General features: G+C 37.2%; 1 long non-coding RNA gene across 1 annotated transcript; it reads left to right on the top strand.

The window, feature by feature from the left end:
* The first annotated feature begins 1,442 nt into the window (after window positions 1–1,442).
* Window positions 1,443–19,256, top strand: LOC140181770 (uncharacterized). Its single transcript, XR_011877012.1, has 2 exons — window positions 1,443–1,841; window positions 18,940–19,256. It is a non-coding gene; the product is annotated as an uncharacterized lncRNA (long non-coding RNA).
* The last annotated feature ends 657 nt before the right edge of the window (window positions 19,257–19,913 follow it).

The raw sequence follows: 19,913 nt of genomic DNA, 5'->3' as shown, positions 1-19,913 counted from the left end.
TTTAATTATACAATTTTTTTTCTACGATATTTTATTAAAAGAATTATGTGACATATTGATATTAATTTAATAAAGAGTGTAAGTTAAGAGTTTAATAATATGGTATCTACTCCAATGAAGATTTAATGATTATCTTCATGTGAAGATACATCATTTTGACCATTGGATGATAGATTATAGGGCTTGATTTTATTTGAAGTAAAAGTGTTACCTTTATTTAAAGTGTTGCTAAATAAATAAATTACACTTTTTAAACAAGGATCATCATGAGAAGATGTTTTTGGCATTTTCATGGGAGTAGTTGCCTAATAATATTCCTTAATACAATTTTTTTAATATTTAACACTTTAATAAATATTTTAGGAATACTTGATAAGACACTTATTAACTAATATAAATTTATTATTTCCATCCATTTTAAGAATGTCCGATTTCCTATATAATTAACTTCTCACTAAATTAATAAGATAGATTTATACTGTCGATTATAATAATTCATTTTATCTATAACTTGTTAGGCGGCTTTTTCATATATTACACTATTAATTAATATAAGTACTTATTATAACTATGACTTGAACAATATTAAAACAGATACAAATAAACACAAGAGGCAATAATAAAGTTTTGGTTTTAGTTAACATGTACACCAATAATACAAGTTAACATTATTAATTAAAAAATTTATTATAAAATATGTATAATAAAAAATATTATTAAAATTAGTGTATAAAAAAATATTAAAAATTTTAAATTTATAAAAAAATGAGAAAAAACTGATGAAGGGACTAATTTGGTGCACGATATTCAATTTCAGGGACTAAAATGAGTCATTAGATGCAAAGTAAGGGACCAATTTGGTGCACATGTAACGATGACATCGTGGATGACACGTGGACAAATAGCATTGCGACACGTGGCATAATCTGACACGTGGCAAAATAGCATTGTGACACGTGGCATACCCATCCATATTCAGCTTGCCACGTGTCGTTGAATGACACATCATCATATCGTTACACGTGGCCAAACCATGAGGTGACACGTGTCACCAAAAATCCACGTCATCAAGCCACGTCAGCGCGCCGTTAACGGAAAACGGGTCAGGGACCACTATGGTGCAAATTTTCCAATTTCAGGGACGTAATTGGTGCAATTGGAATCTCAGGGACAATTTTGGTGCACGGCGTCAATCTTGGGGACCATTATGGGGATTTAGTCAAGGGAATTTATCTCATGAAAACCCAAATGGAGAAAAGGAAAATGGACTAAAGGATAATGGGCTTTTATTTGTTAAGGCCCAAGGTGGGTTAGACAAAGGACAAGTCTTGAGAAAAAAATCCCTTAAGATTAATGCTTCAAAAAACCAAGCTAGTCACAAGAGTGGCCCAAATGTCAAAATAGGAGTTACAAGGAATGAGAAGTCTATTCCTCATAAAGTCCAGAATCAGGGAAAACAGGTAGCCATTCACGATGATGCAATTGAAACCCCTCTCCCCAGAGGTCAAAGTGCAGGAACCTAGAAGTAGAAGCTATGAAATTAGTGATGCATGAGAGCATGCGTCACCTTCAGCAAGAGCAAACAGAGGCATATCTAGCAATAAAGGAGCCCGAAAAGTCCATTGATCGGAACCTTGTAAGAACTGATCTCCCCAAGCGCAGAATGACCGAAAGTTCCACATCTGATGGCGTCATGATGGAGCAAACCACGATTAGCCAGCCGAGCAAACCACCTGATGGACAGGTGATTATTTTACCAACAGTAAAAAATAAAGAGGGGAGCTTATCCCGAAATCGGATTGGCCTGAAGCAAAAGGCGAATTCCCAGAGATGATTTCCAGGTTTTTCATAACCTACTTTTGTTATGTCTTCCTTATGAATATTATTAGCTGAAATTGTAGAGGTGCTGGTGCTAAAACCTTTCCTTATCTTATTAGAGATTTAAGGCATGAATTTGATGCTAATTTTCTTCTCTTATTTGAAACTCATTTAAGTGGGGATCGAGGGAAAGATGTTAGAAATAAATTAGGATTTAATGGTTGCTTTGCGGAGGAAGCAAGTGGCCACTCCGGCGGTATATGGGCTCTTTGAGATTCAAGTATTTGGAAGGTTGACATCCTTGGCCATAATAGACAATTCATTCATCTTTTGGTCTCTTGTAATAATTCTACCACTTGGTTACTCACAGCCATTTATGGTAGTCCCCAAAAAGTAAACAGAAAATTTTTGTGGAATAATTTGAGGAATCTGGCTGAGAACATTAATGCTCCCTGGTGCTTAATTGGTGATTTCAATGCTACTTTACATGACCATGAAAGACACGGAGGTGCTATTAAAAATGACTCTGGCACTTGCTCTGACTTTCAGAATTGTGTTTCTGATTGATTTTGGGTTTGTGGGCTGGCCTTTTTACCTGGAAAAGGGGTAACCTAGTGATCAGGCTGAACCGTGCTTTGGGAAATTTAGATTGGAAAATCCAATTCCCTGAGGCCTGCATTAAACATTTGCCTATGCTCAAATCAGATCATGCCCCCCTTTGCCTTCAATTATCTTAAAACAGTATGGGTAATGGAAAGAAAAGACCGTTTCGCTTCCTTGCAGCTTGGCTACACCACCCAGAATTTGGTGGCATGGTTAGAAACTATTGGAAGTTTGAAAGTTCTTGGTCAAACAGTGTTCACAATTTCCAGAGAGCTCTCAAGGATTGGAACAATTCAGTTTTTGGAAATATTTTCAAAAGAAAAAAAAGAATTCCCTTTCGACTTCAAGGCATTGCAAATTTCCTCTCTAATGGAGTCAACCACTACATAGAGGATCTGCAATTTCGGCTATGCAAAGAATATGAAGAAGTGCTTGTTCAGGAGGAATTGTTGTGGTTCCAAAAATCTCGGAATAATTAGATCGAATTTGGCGATCGTAATACCAAGTTCTTCCATGGGTATACGATGATTCGAAGAAGAAGAAACAGAGTTCTTGCCTTACAAAATGATGATGGTACTTGGGTCACTAAGAAAAACGATTTGGAGCAGCTTGCTTTCTTTTTTTTCTTGAATCTCTACCAAGATACCAGTAATAACCCTCCCTATGTGCTACAAAATGAATTTCCGACTCTTAGCATTATTGAGCTTAATATCTTGGGTGGTGAAGTGATGCACCAGGAGATTAAAGATACTTTATTTGGTATTGGGAGCCTAAAAGCGCCAGGCAGGGATGGCATACAAGTTGTTTTTTACCAACAGTATTAGGATAAAGTCGGACCTGACCTCTGTAGGTTGATCCAAACTGTCTTCCACAATCCCAAGCACGTCAGTGAGCTGAATGAGACCCTCATCACTCTTATACCAAAGGTAGATTCTGTGTCTAACCTCAAACAAATGAGCCCCATAAGCCTATGTAATGTTTCGTACAAGATTGTTACTAAAATTCTGGCTAGTCGTATGAGAAGAATCATGGAGAAGCTAGTTAGTCCCACCCAATGCAGCTTTGTGCCAGGAAGACAAAATTCAGATAACATTATCATTACACAGGAAGTAATCCACTCCATGAGAAATAAAAAAGGGAGGCAGGGATGGATGGCGATCAAGATCGACCTCGAAAAGGCATATGATAAGCTCAAATGGTCTTTTGTGGAGGATACTTTAAAGGACATTGGGCTTCCTTCCAATACTATTGAACTTATTCTCTCTTGTATCTCTTCCACAAGAATGCGAGTTCTTTGGAATGGTGAAGAATTGGAGGAGTTTAAACCAACAAGGGGTATTCGACAAGGGGACCCAATATCTCCTTACATTTTTTACTTGTGCATTGAACGCCTATCTCAGCTTATTAACTGTGCGGTCAATCACGGTTTTTGGAAGCCGATTCGCATCAAGAGACGGGGTCCGGCACTATCTCACCTATGCTTTGTAGACGACTTAATTCTTTTTGTTGAGGCTAATATGGACCAAGCTAGTGTTATAAAAAGATGTCTTAATGCCTTCTGTGAGAGCTCTGGACAAACGGTTAGCCAGGAAAAAACTCGTATCTTCTTTTCTAGCAATGTTGGGGGCCCCATCAGAGAAGAGATCAGTGATGCCTTGGGCTTCGCCAGAACGGACAACTTGAGAAAATATCTTGGAGTTTCTCTCCATCATAATAAGGTGTATGGTAGTACTTTCGATGATATCATTAGCAAACTCAACACAAGACTCAACCCTTGGAAGGCTTCATCCCTCTCCTTGGCAGGAAGAAACACCATGGTAAAATCTGTCATTTCTTCTATTCCATCATACACTATGCAAACTGCCTCACTTCTCTCTACTACTTGTAATGCTATTGACTGTAAATGCAAGAATTTTCTCTGGGGAGAAATCACTCAATCAAAAAAGAATCATCGCTTGAGTTGGAGAAAAGGTGGCGAGCATAAAAATAATGGTGGATTGGGCATTCGTCATGCTCGTACTCTCAATCGAGCCTTCATGATGAAAGTGGGTTGGGGCCTCATTGAGAAGAATGATTCTCTTTGGGCTAGGGTTCTGCGATCCAAATATGGAGGAGGTGAAGACATTATCCCGAGAGTAGAGCGAAAACAGAATAACTCAAATCTGTGGAAAGGAGTTTGCGAAAACTAAGAAAATGTAAAAAAAAAAAAAAACACCATTTGGTGGATTGGGGATGGCTCGAAAATCAATTTCTGGAAACATAATTGGGTGCCTAATTTAGGGAGCCTGGATAAGCATGTTCATCAGGTAAGTATTGATACTATTGATTATAATAGCTCCCTCACGGATTTTCTGTCTATTTCAGGGGATTGGGACATCGAGTGGATTAACGAATGGCTCCCGGACGATATTGTCAAAAAGATCAATGCATTGGCCCCACCATCCCCTTGGAAGGAGAAAGACCAAATCGCTTGGACGCTCACCTCAGATGGATCTTTCAAACTTCAATCGGCTTATCAAGATATTCAAGACACCACCAGTCAACCCAACAACATCTTCAGCCTTGTTTGGAAGTGGAAAGGCCCAGAACGCATCCGCATGTTCCTATGGTTAGTGGCCCATGACGCTATCCTTACTAATGCAGCAAGGAAGAGACGACACATGACAAGTGATAATCGCTGCCCCAGGTGTAGCAGCAATGAAGAATCCACTTTACATGTCCTTCATGACTGCTTCTTTGCCAAGAGCATCTGGTGCAATCTCCTTCCTTCAGGTCAACCACCTTCATTCTTCGGCTTTGATCTTTCGAACTGGCTTTTAAGCAATATATCGAAAGAAACAAAATGGTCAAATTTGTTTGGTTACGCGACTTCCCACCTGTGGTTCTGTTGAAACAGTTTGGTGTTTGAGAATAGGTTGATTCCTTCTACCTTGGCTTTAATCAATATTAAAGCGAGATATGAGGAATACCTTAGAGTTATGGAGAATCAGTGGAAAACGAAGCAGACCAATCCAGCCCACAACAACCTCATCCGCTGGTTCCCTCCTGCAGAAGATGTTATTAAACTCAATGTTGATGGCTCTTTTTATGAAAATCAGAATAATGCAGCATGTGGGGGAGTTTTTAGAGATCACTTGGGGTGATATATTGCTGGTTTCTCTTGCAATTTGGGTAGTTGCTCCATAATGCAAGCTAAAATTTGGGGAGTTGTGCATGGCCTTCAAATTGCAGTGGCAAAGAACTTCCACCAAATCATTGTTGAAACGGATTCTACATCAGTTTTGGAGCTCGTGAAGAGTGGTTGCGCTACAAGACACACATGTGCATCACTCCTCGCAGATATCAACATTCAAGCTCAACGTCTGACTATCTCTGAATGACCCATACTATGCGAGAAGCGAATTATGTCGTAGACATCCTTGCAAAAAAAGGACAGACTCTTCCCCTTGGCCTCCATGTTTATGATGTGCCCCCTCCTGATATAACTTTGGCCTTAGATTTAGATTGCTTTGGCTGTATGCGTCCTAGGGGCTCCTAGTTTTGTTTTGCTGTTTTTGTTTCTTCTTGTTTGGGGTTTTTGACACACCCCCCCCCCATTCTCATTAAAAAAAAGTTTGATATACCTAATGGAGACCATTTTGATAAAGACACTAAAAATATATTTTTTAAAAGACGTTTACATATGCTACAATATTATTGGACATCTTTATTAAACCGGTTAATAATTTATTTTTTAATAAACCAGAACAAAATCGGTTTATTATAGCAACAATACTAAACCCAATTGTCCGCATCATAATTATTAGACTCGATTTGATCCGATCGATTTACACAATTTGAACCGAATCATGTTAAAATTTTTTGATAAAAAGACAAAAATATCCCTGATTTTTGTTTAAAAAAAAAAAAACCATGGTCTAGTGGATTTTGTAAATTGGTCGGTTCGAACGAATCTGATAACAATTCGGTTTATTGTTATTGTTATAAAAAAATCGATTTTATTCTAATTTGTTAATAAATTAAAAAATAACCGATTCATTAATACGTCCAATAATAATACGACACATAAGTATCTTTATAAAGAGACGTTTTACGCGTCTTTATAGGAGCATCCTCCCTGTCTAATATGTTTAGTTCAAATTTAAGGATTATCTAAATTTTAATTAGTGAATTATGACATTTGAAAAGATCTGGCGTTTGCTGAAAAGATTGATAATACTTTGAGAATAAGTTTGGCGTTTGAGCTATATGATTTTTTCTGGTAAGGCATTTAGCTAACTAGCTTGAGCTGAATCTTATCTCAAATCTTAGTCTGTTTATTCCACCACTTGTAACCAGCTTGAAGTCCTTCATGTGTTATTCGTTCTTTATTTTATTTTCTTTCTGATGGTTTCAGTGGCTAAGAGAAGGGGGGGTTGAATCTTAGCCCCTTTTTTTTTTTTGCTAACACTTGCTGGATTCAGAGGAGACTTTTCTGTTTTTAGCTCGTCCCTAGCCACGAGACATTTTCATTTTGTCTCGTCACTTGGCACGAGACATTTTTTGTTTTTGCTCCTGTGCAGTAGAAAACAGAAATGAAGTAGGAGAGGAAGAAAATCACACCAAGATATATCCTGGTTCGGCTGCTAAGTGCAGTGCAGCCTACATCCAGTCTCCATCACAACAATGATGGAATTTCACTATAATCAAACAGATTACAACTTGTAAAGTGCTAACCCAACTTACAAGGGGATTCCCACAGAATCATGAAACACAACATAGATGAACAGAGGAACTCTAAGACACCTATGGCTTTTTCTTTTAATTTTGCACTCTCTGCCTTTTTCCGCTCTATGGCTTTTTCATTACAAACCTCACTGTTTGCCTTTTACCATGAGACTCAAGACATGACAAAATTAAACAGAAAAATACAAAACTGAATACATTGAAGGAGAAGAGAAAACTGTTAGCTCAGGTAGCTCTGAGAACTCTGTGCCTTGCACTCTCAATTTTTCTCCTTGCTTCAAACAATGGCTGTCCACCCTTAATATAGAAGAGGGGAGCCTCCACTTATTGAAGCCAAAACTGAACCAACTTCTTCCTCCTTCAACAAACCGGTTCGGCCACATAGAGAGAGAAGAGATAACCATGCATTAACCAACATGCAATTACCTCTAGTCCTTTCTTGATCATCACCCTTCATCAATCCGAGCTCTCCATCCTTGGCTTGCTCTCCAAGATGGAATTCTGGCCCTTGATGCTTCATGATGATGATGACTTCATCTGCTTCAATCTCTGCCTTCAACCATCACTTCGCCACTCTAGCTACTTCCTGTGGTGGTTGAGCAGAATCGAAGACAAGCCATGCTTCAAGAATCTCCTCTAGCTGGCCGAATCTTCTTCTTCCATTTTGAGCATGAAAGACTCAAGATAACCTCACCAAATCTAACCACATTTGGTGAATATCTTAGCCACAGCTCATTTTTATTTTAGTATGTTTTCTTGCCATCATTGTGATGGTCTTTAGGCTTGCTTTCTCTTCATCTCGGTAGCTTACTTTTGCTTCCATGGCTGCCAATATTTTCTGAGTAAAGACCGAAGAGAGAAAGAGTTGTGAGAGAGAAGAAAGAGAAAATATTCAATGGGTTTGAACAATAATCAATGAACAAAGAGAGAGAATGTAAAAGTTAATTCAAGTTTCCCACTTCCCTTTGTTGAGTAGCGTGTAGTGTCATAATAGCCATCAAATCAATCTTCTCTCTTTTTCTTATGTTTCCAATGTATTAATTAAATTTGAAATCCTTCAAAATAATGAAGTGGAATCCGTTGGAAGCATTTAGGCATTTCATTTGCTTCATGGATTCGAATCAACATTGGGCTTGGTAGCAACAATATTTGATCTTGGCCCATTAATAACATTTGCTTTCCTGATAAAATTTGGAACATGCATAAAGCAAGTGGAAAGCATGTAACCCACTTGGGCTTAGATCAGAAAATTATTTGGGCCCAAGTAACATTAAAACAGCCACATTTATTTTTGTTATTAAAACCAAGGCTGAGTGTAAATTGGGCTTAGCACAATACATTTATTTCCGGCCCATGATTAAACCTGCAGCAAAATTATAATCATCAATGTATTGAATAAAAATTCAGATCAAATAATTTTGCAATTAATTAATTTTAATAATGTTTAGTCATCACACATATTAATTTAGAGTTTTCCAAACTCATCAATCTCCCCCTTGATGACAAACAATATTAAAATTGAAATGGAAAGAAATTTAAAATTGAGTAAGAGTACTCCCTTTAAATTTGTATTTCTCCCCCTTTCAAATTGTCACATTGCTCCCCCTTAATATATGCTGTTTTTACCAAGGGAAGCATTAACCTGTAACAATTTTAATCAAGCTTCAAATAACAATGTTATTTAGCATATTTATTACATGATGCTAAATGCTTGATTTATGAGCAGAGTTGGATGATAATCAAAACTCATTTGTTATCAATAATTTGATTTTCTGCTCAAACTTACACATATCAACAGAACACAAACCAGTGTTGTTCAGAAAATTTCCAAATATTTTCCAGTCCAGATATCAGAGCAATGTCATTCAAAATAAGGAAAATATTTTTGAAACACATAATAGCACATCAAAGCATGGCAGATGTTAGATAACACAGTTTAAAGGAACTGCCAAATGTAAATTTTCAAACCAACAGGTTTATCAAAGATGAACCATCAGCCAGGCATCAATATATCAAACATCATAGTAAACCAAATGCCAAATGCAGTACATACAGCAGGAAATATAATAGAAACATGCTTTCTTTGAATAAGGGTAATCATGAATTTTCAATTTGAAAATTTCAACCCTTATCCCCTGTTTTTCAGCCCCTGTTATCCCCTGTTTTTCAGCCCCTGTTTTATTCCAATTTCAATTTTGGAATCTAAATTTCCTCCCCCTTTTGGCATCAAGGGGCATAAAAACCTGCAACAAGAGACATGAGCAATACATAATATTTATAACAAAGCAGTAATTGTTCAGAGTATCATACGGCAGGGAGTATCAAGTCATGCCTTTACAAAAAACAAAAGAAGGATTGAGCCTATTGTTGCCAATATCAAATAAAAGTAGAGGAATAGTCACTAATCATCAGAAACATTGAACTCAGAACCAGAATCATCTTCAGAATCTCCTGTTCCCATTTCATCATCAAAGGTTTGAATCATGAAACCGACCCTTTCATAGCACTTCCTCCAGGCTTTCTCATTTGCATACGCCAGTTTCCGGGCAGCCTTGCTTGACTTAAGCATTAATTTGGACATATTGCGGAATTCACTGAGAGTCTCCCTGATGGATGCCGACACCTTTGAGGGTTCAGGGTGGCTTTCCAAATCGCTTAGAGAGGGTTCGGAGGCAACAGATTTCTTGCTTTTCTTGTTCGAAACTCCTCCTCCTTTAATCTGTGACACTTTGTTCTCAACAGATTCATTAGACAAATCAACCTTAAAATATTCAAATATACATGTAAGAAACATGCCATAAGGAAGATTAGCCTTTTTTGTGCTTCTTACTGCTTCCCACATATGACGTGTCATAATATAAGCAAATGAAATTGGAGTGGAAGTAATAAGAGCAAAGAGGATGATAGAGTCAGAAACTGTTACTCTATGATGAGAACCACTTTGAGGAGTGATGATATGAGTGATGATACGGTGTAACAGAGAGTTCTCTGGGCCGAGGGATTTGTGAGTTGGGATTAATCCATCAAGCCCGGACAGGTTGGCACAGATGTGTTGCATTACAATTTGTTGAGTAACTCCCACTTGATCATCCCATTTATCAACCATATAAACCTTTGGTCCCTCATCTTCATACCCAAGGGCAGCACCAATGGTTTGAGGAGTGAGGGTTATGTAAACACGCTTGACATAAGAGTGGATTGACCCACCAATCAGGCGCATGTTTGCATAAAATTCCCGGACCAGCCCCGGGTATACCAATTTCTGAATGTGAGTCAGAGGAGTCCATTTCAGAGCATCAAACAAAGACGAAAAGTTCATTCCTTTGGTGGCAAGATTTGGAAGGTTCACCAAGTAAGAGGGGCAGAGATTGCGCTGCAGAAGAACGTCTTTGTGAAATTCATAGAAGGCACATGAGTGGAAGCGGGAAGGATCAAAATGTGAATGAGTTTTGTGGAATTTGTTTTTGAACTCTAGAGATTCCAGATTGGGAGGTTCGCTTGTGTCATGCAGAGTAAAGGTTTTCTGTTTCTTGTGAGAGCTTTTCGCATGAGAGGTAGATCTTTTTGGTGGTGATGGAGGTGGAGTAGTCTGAGATGCTTCTTCATCTTCTTCAACATTTGGTTGCTTGTTCTTCCCTGTCTTGCCTCTCCCTGAGGTTTTCTGAGCAATAACCTTTCGGCGCATGGTTTCGGTTTTCTTGGAGGGTGGTGACTGAGAAGAGGATGAGGTAGAATGGAGATGGATATGTGTATGGGTTGGAGGTGATGAGAAAGGTGGGTTTTTTGGAATGGGGGTTCGGCTACTTCGCCTAACAGCGGTTTTCTTTTTCATGGTGGATGAATGAGGGGTTGAATATGAAGGGGTGATGGCCGAATGAGAGGAGGATGGAAGGAGGTTAGAGGTGCAATAAATGAGGATTGGAGAGAGATGATGGGAGGTTAATGACCATAATGGCACGGTTATTATCCAAATGGGAGTTTCAAAAAGTGATAAAGAGGGAGTTTTTCCTTGAATCAAGGGATTTAGTTGGAAGGAGAAGATATGATTTGACAACATGTATCTTCCAACTAGATTTGAAAAGACAATCTAAAAAATTTTGTGATTTTATTTTTTCAAGGAAGGAATAACTAACTAAACTGCCATGGTGGGGTCAGAATTTATTAGGCGGGGCCCAGAAGAATTTAAATTTGTGTTGCCTCCCCCTGAACAGAGCTCCTCCATCAAGCTTGCGTTTTTTTTATCTCGTCCAAACCTACGAGACAAAACTGAACAGAATCAAATATTCACAAATTTTCAATAAAACTTAAATCAAACATTCCCAATCTTTTTCTCAAGGTGCAGAATCTGTCTTCACAGAGGGGTTTTGTAAAAATATCAGCAATTTGGTCTTCTGATTTTACAAATTGAATATCAATAGTACCCTTTTGCACATGTTCCCTAATAAAATGATATTTTATCTCAATGTGCTTAGTTCTTGAGTGCAAAACAGGATTTTTTTGAAATATTTATTGCACTCATATTATCACAAAATAGGGGTATACTATTGATTTTTAATTTGTAATCTTCCAATTGTGTTTTTAACCAAATTAATTGAGTGCAACATGCAGATGCGGAAATATATTCTGCTTCAGCGGTGGATAAAGCCACTGTGGCTTGTTTCTTGCTTGACCACATGTTGAGAGAGCTTCCAAGGAAGCAACACATGCCTGACGTGCTTCTTCTATCCACTCTATCTCCCGCATAATCTGCATCACAAAACCCTACTGCACAAAATTCATCAGATTTAGGATACCACAAGCCATAATCACAAGTTCCCTTAATGTATCTAATGATGCGTTTAACAGCCGTAAGATGGGATTCTTTTGGGTGAGATTGAAATCTTGAACATACACCCACACTTTGAACAATATCTGGTCTAGAGGAGGTAAGGTACATGAGTGAACCTATCATTCCTCTATACCTTGTTTCATCCATATCTTGACCATCATCATCCTTTTCAAGTTTTGTGTTGGGATGCATTGGTGTACTCATTGCTTTGGAATTTTCTAGGCCAAACTTTTTGATAAGTTCTTTTGCATACTTTCCTTGGTAAATAAAAGTACCACTAGGAGTTTGTTTAATTTGGAGGCCAAGAAAGAAGATAAGCTCTCCCATTAAACTCATTTCAAACTCACTAGTCATGAGTTTTCCAAACTCTTCACACAAGGAAATGTTGGCCGATCCAAATACAATGTCATCAACATAAACTTGAACAAGAAGTATGTCATCATTAGATGCTTTAATAAATAAAGTAGTGTCGGTGGTACCCCTTTGAAATTGATTTTCCAACAAGAAGGCACTAAGCCTTTCATACCAAGCTCTTGGAGCTTGTCTAAGCCCATAAAGAGCCTTAGATAATTTAAGAACATGATTTGGAAACTCTTTATGTTCAAAACCGGGGGGTTGTGCCACATACACTTCTCTATCAATAAAGCCATTAAGGAAAGCACACTTAACATCCATTTGAAACATTTTGAAACCTTTATGGGCGGCATAGGCAAGAAGCAACCGAATTGCTTCCATTCTAGCTACCGGAGCAAAAGACTCATCAAAATCTATACCCTCTTCTTGATCGTAACCTTGGGCCACTAATCTAGCCTTGTTACGAACAACTTGTCCATCCTCACCAAGTTTATTTTTAAAGACCCACTTAGTACCCGTTACCTTCATACCATCCGAATAAGGTACTAATGTCCAAACCTCATTCTTGTCAAATTGAGCTAGCTCCTCTTGCATGGCTTTGACCCATGATGGATCTTCAAGAGCTTGTTTGACATTGTTGGGCTCCATTTGTGACAAGAGAGCTAAGTTGCTAGGTTCGGTTTGCCTTTTGGTGGAGGATCTTGTTGTTACACCATGAGAGGGATCACCAATGATGAAGTCATGAGGATAACCCCTCATAGACTTCCATTCTCTAGGTTTTCGGCCAGGTGTTGAACTTTGATGAACTTCTGGTGGTCTCACTGTTTCAGTTTCTCGTGTCTGCTCAGGAGATAAATTGGAAGTTTCTCCTACAATCTGACGAGATAAAACCGGGCTGACAGATTCTTCATTTTGTACAGATTTGGGATTTTCTTTACTTGTTGCAGCCTCTTCACAATCTGAATCAATATCCTTCACAATACTGGGAACTAAGTTAGAATCACAAAAAGTAACATGTATGGATTCCTCTATTGTCCTATGCTCCTTGAGATAAACTCTATAGGCCTTGCTTGTGGTGGAATATCCAACAAACATTCCTTCATATGATTTTGGATCAAATTTTCCAAGGTTTTCTTTATTATTAAGCACAAAGCATTTGCATCCAAAAATATGAAAGTACTTAAGATTTGGAGGGGTTCCTTTCCATAACTCATAAGGTGTTTTCTTTAACCCTTTTCTAATGATTGTTCTATTCAAAATATAACATGCTGTGTTCACAGCCTCAGCCCATAGGAATTTAGGAATTTCACTCTCACATAACATAGCCCTAGTCATTTCTTGAAGGCTTCTATTCCTTCTTTCAACTACCCCATTTTGTTGGGGGTTCTAGGACATGAAAAGTTATGAGAAATCCCTAAGTCATCACAGAATTTTTCAAAATCTTGATTTTCAAATTCTCTTCCATGATCACTTCTTAAATGGGCAATTTTCAAATCCTTTTCATTTTGAATTTTCTTACAAAGGGTGGAAAAAGCATGAAAAACATCATTCTTATGAGCAAGGAAAAGTACCCAACCAAATCTAGAATAATCATCTACCACCACAAGACCATAATGTTTACCTCCTAAGCTTTGAGTTCTAGTAGGACCAAAAAGATCAATATGTAACATTTCCAATGGCCTTTTGGTTGAGATTCCATCTTTTGATTTAAAAGAGGATTTTACTTGTTTGCCTAATTGACAAGCGTCACAAGTAAGATCCTTATCAAACTTGATGTTTGGGATTCCTCTAACCAAATTTCTTTTGACTAACTTAGAAATTTGATACATGCTAGCATGTCCCAACTTTCTATGCCAAAGCCATTTTTCAGATTCAAAAGATGTGAAGCATGTTACATTTTGTTCCTTTAAATCCTCAAGAGTTAATCCATACACATTGTTACATCTTTTAGCTTCAAGAAGAACATTCCCAGTTTTTTCACACACAACTAAACAAACAGATTTCTTAAAGATAACTTCAAAACCCAAATCACAAAGTTGACTAACACTAAGCAAATTATGTTTCAAGCCATGTACAAGGAGAACATCATTTATGCAAGAAGAAAAGTTTTTACCAACTTTCCCAACAGCCACAATTTTTCCTTTTGCATCATCACCGAAAGTGACAAGTCCTCCATCATAGTCATCAAGCTTTATGAAGAAGGTTGCCTTTCCGGTCATATGCCTAGAGCATCCGCTGTCCATATACCACACATTTTCTTTCCTTTGGGATGCTAGGCACACCTACAAAACAATGCTTAAGTAACCTTAGGTATCCAAATCTTTTGGATCCTTTTACGTTAAACCATCTTCTATGTCCTAAGCCATTGTAATCAAAAACAATTTTATAAACCTTGTTACCAACCATTCTTTCACTGAAAAAGCATTGAATGGGAAAGTGTCCATTCCGATTGCATAGTCTACAAAATCTTGGAGTTGCCTTTTTGTTAAAGTAGGTGGGATCTTGAAATCTTATGTCATTAGAAGATGAAGCAATATTTTCAAAATGTGAATTTTCAGATTTATGAAACCCCAACCCAGCCTTATCATAAAGAGGTTTTTGACTAGCCAAGATGTGATTTAAACTTTCAGAACTTTGTGTAAATTTGGCTAAGTCTTCCTCAAGTCTTTTAACCTTTTTAAGCAACTCTTCATTTTGTTTAAAACAGTCCACATATGCAAGAACACAATGGTTACTTTCACAGCTCCTAACTTGGGCTCTTAACTGCTTATTTTCTTCAACAAGATCACAAGCAGTTTCGGCCTCTCTCACTTTTTCTTTTAGAAAACTGTTTTCGGCCTTAAGAATGGTAATTTGCTGTTCAAGTTCTTGATTTTCCAGCAGAAAACATCTTATTTTTTCAGAAAGGTGGTCTATCATAAGATGGAGATCTTCAGTGTTAGGGTTATGAAAGACTACCTGATCTATGTGGTCTGCCATGAGACATGTTTGTGACTTGGTCTCGGTTTCTTCATCATCATCATCAGAATCATTCTCCAAGTCTTCCCATGTGGCCATCAGTCCTTTCTTCTTTCCTCTTTTTGGCTTTTCCTCCTTCTTCAGCTTGGGACAATCAGATTTGAAATGCCCCATTTCCTTGCAATTGTAGCAAGTTACCTTGCTGAGGTCTTTCTTCACTTTCCTTGTGCTGCTGCCTTTGCCTCTGAGCTTAGCCATTTTCCTGAATTTTTTTGCAAATAAAACAAACTCATTTTCAGAAGAGTTATCACTGGATTCATCATCCAGGGGGTTAGTCACAGAAGAAAATGCAATTCCTTTCTTTTTTGTATCTTTTTTCAAATAGGTATTTTCAAAAGCAAGAAGATTTCCTCTCAAATCATCAAGTGTTATGGAGTCTAGGCTACTACTCTCAGAAATAATTAAAGCTTTAGTCTCCCACTCTTTTGTGAGACATCTCAACACTCTTCTCACTAGCACAGAATCAGAATGTGTAATTCCCAGAGCATCTAAGCCAACAATGATAGCATTGAAACGTTCAAAGAGTTCATCAATGGACTCTCCTTCCTTCATTGCAAACGTTTCATATTCTCTGTTTAGCATATCTGCCCGAGTCTTCTTGACAATGGTGGTTCCTTCATGGGTGATTTGCAATTTGTCCCAGATTTCCTTTGCCGTTGTGCATCTTGATACCCGTTGGTACTCCTCAAAGCTGATAGCACAATTGAGCAGATTTATTGCCTTGGCATTTAACTCCACCTTCTTCCTATCTTCCTCGGTCCATCTTGCTTCTGGTTTGATAGAAACAACTCCTTCTGCACTTGTGGTAGTTGGAAATTTAGGCCCTTCGAGGATAATCTTCCAAAGTCTGTAATCCACTGCTTGTACGAATATCTTCATCCTCTCCTTCCAATAGGTATAGTTTTTCCCATTGAAAGAGGGGGTCTGTTGCTTGATTGTCCTTCAGTTAGATTATAAGACACCACATTTGCGCCACTGTTTTCCGCCATGAGGATCTTTACTCCAAGCTGCAAAGCTTGATCTCTTTGAGACCAAGCTCTGATACCAATTGATGGTTTCAGTGGCTAAGAGAAGGGGGGGTTGAATCTTAGCCCCTTTTTTTTTTTTGCTAACACTTGCTGGATTCAGAGGAGACTTTTCTGTTTTTAGCTCGTCCCTAGCCACGAGACATTTTCATTTTGTCTCGTCACTTGGCACGAGACATTTTTTGTTTTTGCTCCTGTGCAGTAGAAAACAGAAATGAAGTAGGAGAGGAAGAAAATCACACCAAGATATATCCTGGTTCGGCTGCTAAGTGCAGTGCAGCCTACATCCAGTCTCCATCACAACAATGATGGAATTTCACTATAATCAAACAGATTACAACTTGTAAAGTGCTAACCCAACTTACAAGGGGATTCCCACAGAATCATGAAACACAACATAGATGAACAGAGGAACTCTAAGACACCTATGGCTTTTTCTTTTAATTTTGCACTCTCTGCCTTTTTCCGCTCTATGGCTTTTTCATTACAAACCTCACTGTTTGCCTTTTACCATGAGACTCAAGACATGACAAAATTAAACAGAAAAATACAAAACTGAATACATTGAAGGAGAAGAGAAAACTGTTAGCTCAGGTAGCTCTGAGAACTCTGTGCCTTGCACTCTCAATTTTTCTCCTTGCTTCAAACAATGGCTGTCCACCCTTAATATAGAAGAGGGGAGCCTCCACTTATTGAAGCCAAAACTGAACCAACTTCTTCCTCCTTCAACAAACCGGTTCGGCCACATATAGAGAGAAGAGATAACCATGCATTAACCAACATGCAATTACCTCTAGTCCTTTCTTGATCATCACCCTTCATCAATCGAGCTCTCCATCCTTGGCTTGCTCTCCAAGATGGAATTCTGGCCCTTGATGCTTCATGATGATGATGACTTCATCTGCTTCAATCTCTGCCTTCAACCATCACTTCGCCACTCTAGCTACTTCCTGTGGTGGTTGAGCAGAATCGAAGACAAGCCATGCTTCAAGAATCTCCTCTAGCTGGCCGAATCTTCTTCTTCCATTTTGAGCATGAAAGACTCAAGATAACCTCACCAAATCTAACCACATTTGGTGAATATCTTAGCCACAGCTCATTTTTATTTTAGTATGTTTTCTTGCCATCATTGTGATGGTCTTTAGGCTTGCTTTCTCTTCATCTCGGTAGCTTACTTTTGCTTCCATGGCTGCCAATATTTTCTGAGTAAAGACCGAAGAGAGAAAGAGTTGTGAGAGAGAAGAAAGAGAAAATATTCAATGGGTTTGAACAATAATCAATGAACAAAGAGAGAGAATGTAAAAGTTAATTCAAGTTTCCCACTTCCCTTTGTTGAGTAGCGTGTAGTGTCATAATAGCCATCAAATCAATCTTCTCTCTTTTCTTATGTTTCCAATGTATTAATTAAATTTGAAATCCTTCAAAATAATGAAGTGGAATCCGTTGGAAGCATTTAGGCATTTCATTTGCTTCATGGATTCGAATCAACATTGGGCTTGGTAGCAACAATATTTGATCTTGGCCCATTAATAACATTTGCTTTCCTGATAAAATTTGGAACATGCATAAAGCAAGTGGAAAGCATGTAACCCACTTGGGCTTAGATCAGAAAATTATTTGGGCCCAAGTAACATTAAAACAGCCACATTTATTTTTGTTATTAAAACCAAGGCTGAGTGTAAATTGGGCTTAGCACAATACATTTATTTCCGGCCCATGATTAAACCTGCAGCAAAATTATAATCATCAATGTATTGAATAAAAATTCAGATCAAATAATTTTGCAATTAATTAATTTTAATAATGTTTAGTCATCACACATATTAATTTAGAGTTTTCCAAACTCATCACTTTCTCCACAACTTTTTAGTGTAACTTTTATTAAAATAAAATTATTTTTTTATGTTAATTTGAAAGATATTTTATTTTCACTAAATTATAAAGTGTTGTTTAAAATGAGTGATCATAAAATACCAACTATAAAGCACATCTTTTATGATATTTAGAGAAAATTAGTACCACCAAAATTTAAAATATTGATGTAATTTACGATTTCAGAAGATCTCAATACCAAAAAATAAATTACAACGAAGAGGCATAATAAACTAAGAAGATGGAACTTGTGTACTTTGTGAGTCAGTGCGAGAAATAATAAATCATCTTTTCTTGCATTATTCCTTTTCTAGTGAATTATAGTAGATAATCTTAAATGGAGCATGTAGGGGTGAACGCGGATCGGATCGGATCGGATGTGGACAAAATTTCGATCCGATCCACACTAAAATTATCGGATCGGATCGGATCCAATATTCGCAGTTTTTAAGTTTGGATTCGATTCGATTCGATCCGATCCGCATATTTGCGGATCGGATCGGATCGGATATCGGATATATCCGCAAAACTCAAAAATATTTTTAAAAGCTTATTTTTATTAAAAAAATTATCAGTAAAATTCATTTTTTCTATTTTTTTAAATAAAAAATTAAAATAATACAACATATATGATAATTATTAGTTGAAATAAAACATAAAAAGAATATTTAATTATTTATTTCTTTATTTTTGCAGATATGCGGATACCAACACAAAATCCGCAATCCGATCCGATTAGTGTGCGGATCTGATCCGCTATCGGATCGGATCCATATTCGCAATTTTCGTATCGGATTCGGATAAACACCGCGGATACGCGGATCGGATCCGATTTATGAACACTCCTAGAAAGATGTATACAATAGATGAGTGCCAATAATATTTAGATTTGGTTTGAGAATTGAATGCAATAAAATGTTATGGGATTATATAAAAATAAGTGGCATAGATTTTTTTTACTATTATTTGGATTATCTGACAAAGTAAAAATATGAAAATTTTTGAAAATAAAGTGTTTGATATTAATAGCAGTTAGCAGCATGTTAATATACTTGTAAATCAATGGAGTGTAATAAAAAAGAAGAAATATGATAGATTCAAGTTAACAAGGATGGAAGAAGTTATGTTCTTACCTGTAATAATTTTGTTGTTGGTAATTACCTTAAAAGATATGATAAAGTGTTTTATGGGAGAGAATATTATTGAAAAATCTGATGATAAAGCTATATTATAAGTATGGAATTAGTTCTTCAATTTTTACAGGAGGAATTATAGATCAAAGAAGAAGACATTGTGATCTTTATTGACAACAAGAATATAGTAAAATGGCTAAACGTGGAGGAAAGTACGTCTTGGGAGTAATAGAGCATAAGAAATAAAGCTCATAGAATAAAGCATTTGGTACAAAATATCGGGATCAAGTATAGGAACACTGAAAATTTTAAGGCAAGAAAGGAATGGAAGAGTGTGGTTGTGACAAACAATAACTATTGGATAAAGTAAATTACATAAATATAAGTGCACGGTAATGAAGTTGGTTGGATGAATGAAATGAGTCGGCGAAATTAAGATGATATGAGTGGTTAGTATGGTGAAATCATTTGAGAGAAAATTAAAACAAGGCAAACACATATTTAAAGTGTTCATCAACAGACATGAAGAGATTCATT

The sequence above is a fragment of the Arachis hypogaea genome, chromosome 19 (genome assembly GCF_003086295.3).
Source record: "Arachis hypogaea cultivar Tifrunner chromosome 19, arahy.Tifrunner.gnm2.J5K5, whole genome shotgun sequence".
NCBI classification, from domain to species: domain Eukaryota; kingdom Viridiplantae; phylum Streptophyta; class Magnoliopsida; order Fabales; family Fabaceae; genus Arachis; species Arachis hypogaea.
The sequence above is the reverse complement of the archived record's forward strand: the minus strand, read 5'-3'. Positions and strand labels throughout refer to the sequence as shown.